We start from the raw sequence: 9,284 nt of genomic DNA, 5'->3' as shown, positions 1-9,284 counted from the left end.
ATTGAGCCACGGTGCCTGGCCACTCTACCCTCAATACAACAGCTAGTACAATTCTTTCACAGTGGAATTAAGATCATAATTACCTCTCTGTTCAAACTCTCCAGTGGCTTTGTTTTGTACATGACCTGGCCCCTGCCACCTGTCTCACTGTTCTTCCTGCTACTCTCCTGCTCTTACTCCTCTTTATAAACACTGAGCTCATGTTGTTTCCTTTAGCATGCTAGGCAGGCTTGATCCTGTCCTATCTCTGGGCCTTGCTGTTTCCTCTGCCTGGAACATTCTTCCCCTACTGTCTGCATAGGTCAATCTCTCACTGCTTTGGATTGTGGTTCAAAAGTCACTTTATCAAGGGCCTCCAGGCTGCTCTGAGACTTTGATCACTACCTGCAGAGGTCTGTCCTGCAAACCTTGTCTTAGCAACGGATGAATGAAATACTCTCTTACATACAGAATACAGTGCAAGAGTTGGGCTAAGGGGTCCTCAGCTGCTTTTAGAGGGTGATTGCAGCTAATTGACTACAACTCCTTATTCCTTCTTGCATTTATTCAGTATAGATTTAATAACAGGTTTTAAATCAACATGCTTGTAAATAATTAACATGGATAAAAGAGTGGATTTACAAGTCATAAAAACCTTTGGTTCTGAGGTCCAGAATAAACACCGTTAACTAGTAATTTTTCAACCTCCCCCAAGAGGGCCATCTAGCACAAAGTTTATATGAGTAAATAGAGTAGAGACAAAGGAATGTGGGGCAAACAGATTTAACTGGGGAAGCTTTTATTATCTTATGTTTGAGTCACCTTGTTTGAGTCCTTACCTTAAAGCTCTAAGGTACGGACTGGCTGTCTTCAACCCGGCTCATTAACACATTTTGGCTTTCCGAAAAGATTTGATACTATACTCTATAACTTCCCTAATATTTCCCTTAATATTTTGGGAGCCACCCTGAGTGAATCCCAACACTGCTCTGCATAAAATATATCCTTAATTTATATTTCCTATTTTATGCCTGACTTCCCCTCGTCCTTCACTAAAATGTAACTCCATAAGGGAAGGGATTTTGTCTGTTTTGTTCTCTTGTATCCATAAATACCTACAAGGTGCTCAGTAAATACTTGTTGGTTGAATGAATAAATCAGCCTATTATTGAATCAGTCAATGTCTTATGTAGAAGGGACTTCTCATACCAGTGGTTCATATCTGTATGATAGCTGGCATAGGGAGGTATGTGGTCAGAATGGCTCTGTCTGTGTAGACTAGTTTTGCCTAGCATGATCCTAGCAGTCTCCTATTGGGGTTATGCCACAGTTTCAGCTGTATTAGTATCATTCTTTAATCATTCTTTAAACAAGCCAGAGGATGTTAAGATTGGAATTGACCTGGGAGACTATTCGGTCTACCTTTCTTGTGATTTATATGAGAATAACAGAGCCTAGAGAAAGCAAGTTAATTACTCACAATTGTAAATCTGTAGCGGTGTACCTGAGATTAGGCTTCTGACATCAGGTTCCATAGTCTTTCCTACATGTGTTCCCCCGTGGCTGAGACAGTTCGTGGGCTTTCAGATTTGACAATTTTCTTAGCAGTCTCTAAAAAGGAGCTTTTATCTGCACATTATAGGTTAGCATAGATGAATGATGACCTTAAAATGTGTGGGAAAATCCCAAAGGTTGACCACTGTGAATGGGAACTACCCCAGATGTGTCAGGAGCACCACAGGCATGCTCACTTCTTCACTGGCTGGAGCTGGGTAAGGTGGAAAGGAAACCCAAATCAAGACACTTTGCTGCTTCAGTTCTTTTATTGCATGTCACAGTCCAATGTGTCTCCATTTTAAAGTCAGATTTTTTGATGAATGGTCACACCAGCTGCAGGCCCTTGGGTCAGAAGTCTTGATATCACCAATTGTTCATTTTCTTGTTGGACTTCCATATTTCAGGCATTTGTGTGTAGCTGGTCAATTGTGAAGTTTTCAGAGTGGTGTAGAACCCTCTCTTTTGGGGACAGTTGGTTCTCCTTGTTCAGCATGTCCTGAAGCTGGCCTGTCTCCATCTTCTTTCTAAGTGTGTGAGGTCTTTTGTTAGGCAGCATAAAGTGAGAGAGGACTCCTAAAGAGGGAGAAAAACTCCTCCAACATTTGCTGAAACATGTTTGTAAACTGACCAAGAGGTAATTGGAATGGCATAAAAAGACTAAAATTTATTTAATTTCTTGCCATCTCGCTTGTGATATATGGTGCCTTCAGTTGAGTTTAGAAGGAACATTGATCATAGGTGAAGAGGTGAGATATGTGTGTGTGTGTGTGTGTGTGTGCGCGTGTATGTGTATGTGTGTATATATATATATATATATACATATATATATATACATATATGTATATATATATATATATATATATATATAGAGAGAGAGAGAGAGAGAGAGAGATGGAGTTTTGCTCTATTGCCCAGTCTGAAGTGTAGTGGTGCAATCTCAGCTCACTGCAACCTTGGTTTTTCGGGTTCAAGTGATTCTCCTGCCTCAGCCTCCCAAGTAGCTGGGATAACAGGCGTGCACCACCACATCTGGCTAATTTATGTATTTTTAGTAGAGACTGGGTTTCATCAAGTTGGTCAGGCTGGTCTCAAACTCCTGACCTCATGTGACCCACCCACCTTGGCCTCCCAAAGTGCTGGGATTATAGGTGTGAGCCACCACACCTGGTCGGATAATTGAGTTTCTTATTATATCTGGGTTTCTGCAGAATTTTAGTGACTAAAGAATATACACTAGTGTTAATTTTGTTTTTCTTTATGAAAGAAGCAATTTACTTTTTATGTAATTACTTGCCAGTCATGGGAAGGAAAAGTCAGAGTTTTTGTCCACAATGATAGAAATTACTGTTACATTACAGGATGACTCTGAATGCCTTTAGGAAAAATCCCTAGTCATATCTTGACCATTTTACTAGCTGTGAGACCCCCATTGTACTGGTTACTGTAACATTTCTTGGTTTTCTTTCTAGACCTGAACTAGTTATCTGTTACTTCCCTCCTGGAATGGCTAGTAAAATAAACACTAAAGATAAGAGATTACATGTACTTCTTATTATACTTTACTACATTAAGACATTCTTTATCAGCATTCCTGAAATCATACAGAATCATTGCCCAATGTCCTTGTGGGACTTGCAGTTAGTTTCTTGGCTTTTTAAGGTATTTTATTTAATGGAGCTTTTTTTCTTTTTCTTTTTTTTTTTTAAATTTACTGAAAGTGTCACATGTGCAATTCCACTTCATTTGTTTCCAAGGCTTTGTTGAGCCCCTTGTGGAGGATTACACTACAAGTTTAATTCTGCAAGTTTCTTTGAAAATCACCAAATGGTATGAGTTTTATACTCTGCTCTTATAAAGCATCTTCTTCTGTATTTTTCTACAATATTCTAAAGTAATTCTGTGCTTATTTTACAGCTTTGCAGTCCCCTAAAAGACCATGAAGCCCTGAGAGTAATGTAAAGATTCCTGAAATTGAGATCACCATGGAAAATAAGGGCCAGTCTTTGGCATGTTTCTGTTGATTCTTCAGTTTATTAGTTATGTCAGTTCACTAGCTATATGTTTATACAGATGAAGTTAACCAAGCTAATTTCACATGTGCACAGCTGCCTGTGATAAAGCTAAATTTCTGAATGTTTTTAATTGACATTTTGAAAATCATTAACAGAAAATAAATAACATGAATCACCTTACAAACTGCACTCAAAAAAAAAAATCCCTAAAATGCTTTTTCTTTATTACAACAAATAGGATGCAGGGGGTCACGTGGAATGTTTCTTCATCTTTTGTCCTCTTTGTTTTTTCTGTTCTTTTAAGGAAAGAAAGTTTAGGTGTAGTTTAAACAGCAGTGCCTGGAATGAAAGCATTTCCTACAACACCCTCTAATGTATTTCCTTCTCTCCATGCTTATGGGGTCTGCTCATAAGAGGGAGACATGACAGGGAGCTCCCGTCATGTCTCCATCCAAGCAGGACATATATAAATAAAGAAAATGCAGTGTGAGCCCTGCCTGCAGCCATGGTCAAGAAAAAGAAGAGGCTTTTTTCTTTTTTTTCTTTTTTTTAATCCTAGCAGAATTTTGCATAAGTCTCTTGGTTTTAAAAAAGATGAATTTATCATAATAAAATAAAGCACAAACTCTGAGGCCAAAGTGATGGAATTTAAATCTGCATTCTGCCATTTAGGAAAATTGTTTAAGTTCTCTGTCCTTTAGGTTGCACACCTGTAAAATGAGGAAAGAAAAATAATATTTGACTCATGGTTTTCAAAAATTGAGATGTTAAATGCTGGGTGCAGTGCTTATAATTAAAATCTCATGCTTATATTTCCAGCACTTTGGGAGGCTGAGGAGGGTGGATCATGAAGTCAAGAGATCTACATCCTCCTGACCAACATGGCAAAATCCCGTCTCTACCTAAAATAAAAAATTAGTTGGGCATGGTGGCACGTGCCTGTGATCCCAGCTACTCAGGAGGCTGAGGCAGAAGAATCACTTGAACCTGGGAGGTGGAGGCTGCAATGAGTCAAAATCACACCACTGCACTCCAACCTGGGTGATGGAGCAAGACTCCATCTCAAAAACAAACAAAATTTGAGATGTTATTTCTTTTGTTTTTTCTTTTTTTCTGAGATGGAATTTCATTCTTGTTGCCCAGGCTGGAGTGCAGTGGTGCTGTGTTGGCTCACTGCAAGCCCCACATCCTGAGTTCAAGAGATTCACTACCTCCGCCTCCCAAGTAGCTGGGATTAGAGGCATGCACCATCAAACCCAGCTAATTTTTGTATTTTTAGTAGAGATGAGGTTTTTCCCTGTTGTCTAGGCTGGTCTCAAACTCCTGCCCTCTGGTGATTTGCCCGCCTTGGACTCCCAAAGTGCTGGGATTACAGGCATGAGCCACTTCACCTGGCTGAGATGTTATTTCTTTAATAAACAGCTGCTATCATTTCAGACCACTTGATATTTAGGCACTTAAGAATTTTTCACTAGAAGGCATGTAAAGAAAGATGATGAGCATTTGTAAAGGATTTAGGATTTATCATTTGACTGCATGACTGACCCCCAGAGCTGGGATTTTAGTAAGAAATTTTTCAGAAGCCAATTAATTAGCTAGCAACTGAGGCAAATCAGCCACTACCCTCACCATTCAGTGCTCTTTTTTCCTCTGTTTCTCCTTAAACTTGGTTACTCTCACAAATCAATTTTTAAAACTTGCATTTCTTTTTCCTTTTCTTTTCAGAGACAAGGACTTGCTCTGTCACTCAGGCAGCATTGCAGTGCTGTGATTAATGTGCTGTAGCTTCATTCTTCGGGGCTCAAGCAGTGCTCCCATCTCAGCCTCTTAAGTAGCTAGGACTACAGACATACACCATCACACAGAGGTAAATTTTTTATCCATTGTTGTAGAGATGGGGTCATGCTATGTTGCCTAGGATGGTCTCGAACTACTGGAATCAAGTGTTTCTCCTGCCTCTGCCTCCCAAAGTGCTGGGATTATAGGCAGGTATGAGCCACCTATGCCTGGCCACCAATATATATATATGTATTTTTAAATAACACCTTTATTGAAATGTACTTCACATACCATACAATTTATTTATTAAAGTATGCAATTCAGTGGTTTTTAGAATATTCATGGAGCTGTGCACCTATTACCCCAATCAATTTTAGAAACTTTTATTACCATATAGAGAAATCCACATTTCTTTACAACTAGCTTCTACTCTCCTATAACCTTATGCTCCCATAGGCAAACACTGATCTATTTTCTGTCACTAGAGAGTTGCCTAATCTGGACCTCTTATATAAACAGGATTGTGCAATGTGTGATCTTTTGTGGCTGGCTTTTTTTTTTTTCTTCACTTTAGCACAATGTTTACAGAGTTCTTTCGTGTCAGTATTTGATTTATTCTATGGATGAATAATATTCCGTGGTAGAGACACACCACATTTTGTTTATCTATTTATCAGCCAACCTGCCGCCTCTCCTTCCCCAGGTTGTCTTTCTACTCGGGACACGCCCTCTTTGAGATGTACTGAGTGGTGTTCCTGGCGGTGAGTCCGTTTTTCCGGGGCTCGCCTGTCAAGTCACCCCCTTCCCTGGAACTCGGTTTTTCTAGCTGTAAAATGGGTGGGTCGTGGTGATGATGGGGGCACTCACTGACTTGTTTGTAAAAACAGGACGCCCTGGGCTGGCCGGTTCTGTGCCCCCGGCCTCGGAGCTGCCATCTGTGCAGTGGGCGTAGGAGGGCCTGGCAGGGCACAGGCTGAGGCGCACTCTCCCGTCCCAGCTCTACGTGCAGGCGCGGCTCTGCTGGAAGTGGGCGCGGCTGCTGCGACCCACGGTCCAGTTCTTCCTGGTGGCCTTTGCCCTCTATGTGGGCTACACCCGCGTGTCTGATCACTGGAGCGACGTCCTTGCTGATCTCCTGCAGGGGGCGCTGGTGGCTGGCCTCACTGTGAGCTTCTGACCCTGATTCACTCCCTGTGCTGTCCAGGGACCACTCTCTGCCCAACCCTGGTCCTTCCCTGCACCCTCTTGCCCCACGGAGTCCTCCCCTGGGGCCCCTTCCTCCAACCCTGGTCCTTCCCTGGGACCCCTCCTTCCCCCGGTTTCTCCCCTGGGACCCGTACCCCAAACTCTAGTTCTTCCCTGGACCCCTCCTTCCTCCCCAGATCCTTCCCTGGGACCCCTTCCCCTAACCCCAGTCCATCCCTGGACCCCTCCTTCCCTGGGATCCCTCCTTCCCCCAATTCCTCTCCTGGGACCCCTTCCACAACACCAGTCCATCCCTGGACTCCTCTTCCCCCATTCCTCCCCTGAGACCCCTTCCCCCAATCCCAGTCCTTCCCTGGGACCCCTTTTTCTTCCCATTTCTCCTCTGGGACACCCCCAACCCTAGTCCATCCCAGGATCCTTCCCTCCCCCGACACATCCTCACCTGGGACCCCTTCCCCCAATCCCAGTTCTTCCCTGGACCCCTCCCTTCTCTCCATTTCTCCCCTGGGACCTCTTCCCCCAACCCCAGTGCTTTCTGGAATGCCTCCTTCCCCACATTCCTTCCTGGGACCCCTTCCCCCAACCCTAGTCCATACCTGGGACCCCTCTTACCCCCAGTTCTCCTCTGGGACCTCTTCTCCCCAACCCCAGTCCTTCCTTGGGACCCCTTTTTCCCCTCATTTCTCCTCTGGGATCCCCCAACCCCGGTCCATCCCAGGACCCTTCCCTCCCCCCCCATCCTCCCCTGGGACCTCTACCCTAACCCCAGCTCTTCCCTGGACCCCTCCCTTCTCCCCATTTCTCCCCTGGGACCTCTTCCCCCAACCCCAGTCCTTTCTGAGGGCCCCTCCCTTCCCCCCATTCCTCCCATGGGACCCTTTTCCCCAACCCCAGTCCATCCCTGGGACCCCTCCTTCCCCCATTCCTCTGCTGAGACTACTTCTCCCAACCCCAGTCCTTCCCTGGACCCCTCCCTTCCCCCCCACATCCTACCCTGGGACCCCTTTTGTCCCAAGCCCAGTCCGTTCATGGAACCCCTCCTTCCCCCATTCCTCCCCGGGACCCCTTCCCTCAACCCCAATCCTTTCTGGGGGCCCCTCCCTTCCCCCCATTTCTCCCCTGGGACCCCTCTGCCCAAACCCAGTCCTTCCCTGGACACCTTCTTCCCCCAGTTCCTTCCATGGGTCTCCTGCCTGCACACTGCAGCCCTTCCCTGGGCCTGTCAGCACTCCAGTGCTCTCCACTAAGAGGGCTCTCTTCCCCCCACAGGCACTCTTTCTCTCATTGCCCACCTGGGACCCCCCTCCTGCTCATGTCCATGTCCCTGGTGCCTGCCCAGCCCCTGCCCAGTCTCACCTTCCTCCACTCTGCCAGGTCCGCTACATCTCAGACTTCTTCAAAGCCTGACGCCCACATCACTGCCCGAAGGAGGAGGAGCTGGAACGGAAGCCCAGCCTGTCACTGACTGTGACCCTGGGCGAGGCTGACCACAGCCACTATGGGTACCCGCACTCCTCCTCCTGAGGCTGGATGCCGCCCAGGCAGGGAGTGGCTGTGAGTCCAGCTGAGGCCAACCCCCAGGTGTTCCGTCTGGCCCTGGGTAGGCACTGAGGGCTCCGGACGGGCTCCAGGAACCCTGGGCTGATGGGAGCAGTGAGCAGGCTATGCTGCCCCTGCCCTGCACTGGACGAGGGGTCTGGGGAGGCCTAGGTAGCCCTGAGCATTTGGAGGGGGACCTGTTCCTGTAGCTCCTGAATATCCCCATTCTTTTATGGGGTTAAGGAAGGGGCTGTTTTGTAAAATGTAATGTACATGTGGTTTTTAGTAAAATGGGGCATTGGTTTGACGAGTGGTCTCAGTGCCTCTGTTCCTTATGGCCGTTCTGGGACAGGGTTCCTCCCGTAAGAGGGCTCCGCGGAGCTCAGGCGTCAGGCCGACTCACTCGCTGTGACAGTGGAGGGAAGCAGCCAAGCCCGCCCCTCGCGTATCTCCCTGCACGGTGCTGGGGCCCAGGGTCAGATGGGTTAGCACACCCCTCCCCTCTGCTCATGTTCACCCCGTGCACCTGGGGGCCACGCTTCTGAAATGGGTAATTCAGGGGCTTGTTTCCCTGAAGGGATGGCAGAACACACAGAGCTTACTTTTTCAACAGGTGGGTAAAGGGTACATTTGTTTTTTGTACAGGCGGTAACTTAAGTATCTGCTGATGTTTTGTTTGCACCTGGAACCTCTCTTATTCCCTCACCCTGCAGGGTGTTCCTATCAGGCCTTAGCCTACGGGAAAGGTGGTGTAGCCCTGGGGGCAAAAGTGCAGCCTGGGAGCCCCACCCAAGGGGTCACGATGGAGACCTGCCCTTGGTGGACGGGAAGGAAGGTGACCCAGACCCTGCAGAACTCCAGTTGGGAGCCCCACCCAAGGGGCCGCGATGGAGACCCTGCACTTGGTGGACAGGAAGGAAGGTGACCCAGACCCTGCCGAACTCCAGCTGAACATCAGGGACTTGCCTCCATGCAGGTGTCAGATGGGATCCTGACCAGGAAAGTCACACTGAAGCCTCCCAGGTATCCTAGGGTGTCCCAGCAGGCAGTGACGCACAAGGACTAAGGAGGCTGTGCCTGGGCTCAGAATGTATCCCTGGCAGTGGGTGGGAGAGAGGTTCCCAGCCAGATCCCACAGGCAGAGTCACTGCATCAGGAGCAAATGGGAATGACCCAGGTGCCCTGACAGCAGCCGACACCTCCATCTCCTCC

General features: G+C 46.9%; 1 pseudogene; it reads left to right on the top strand.

Moving 5' to 3' along the window:
- The first annotated feature begins 3,153 nt into the window (after window positions 1-3,153).
- LOC116536389 lies at window positions 3,154-8,229 on the top strand (annotated as a pseudogene).
- Window positions 8,230-9,284: the final 1,055 nt, after the last annotated feature.

Source organism: Sapajus apella, unplaced genomic scaffold (assembly GCF_009761245.1).
Source record: "Sapajus apella isolate SASKATOON/1434 unplaced genomic scaffold, GSC_monkey_1.0 scaffold100, whole genome shotgun sequence".
Classification (NCBI taxonomy): Eukaryota; Metazoa; Chordata; class Mammalia; order Primates; family Cebidae; genus Sapajus; species Sapajus apella.
This window is presented reverse-complemented; position numbering and strand designations above follow the sequence as displayed.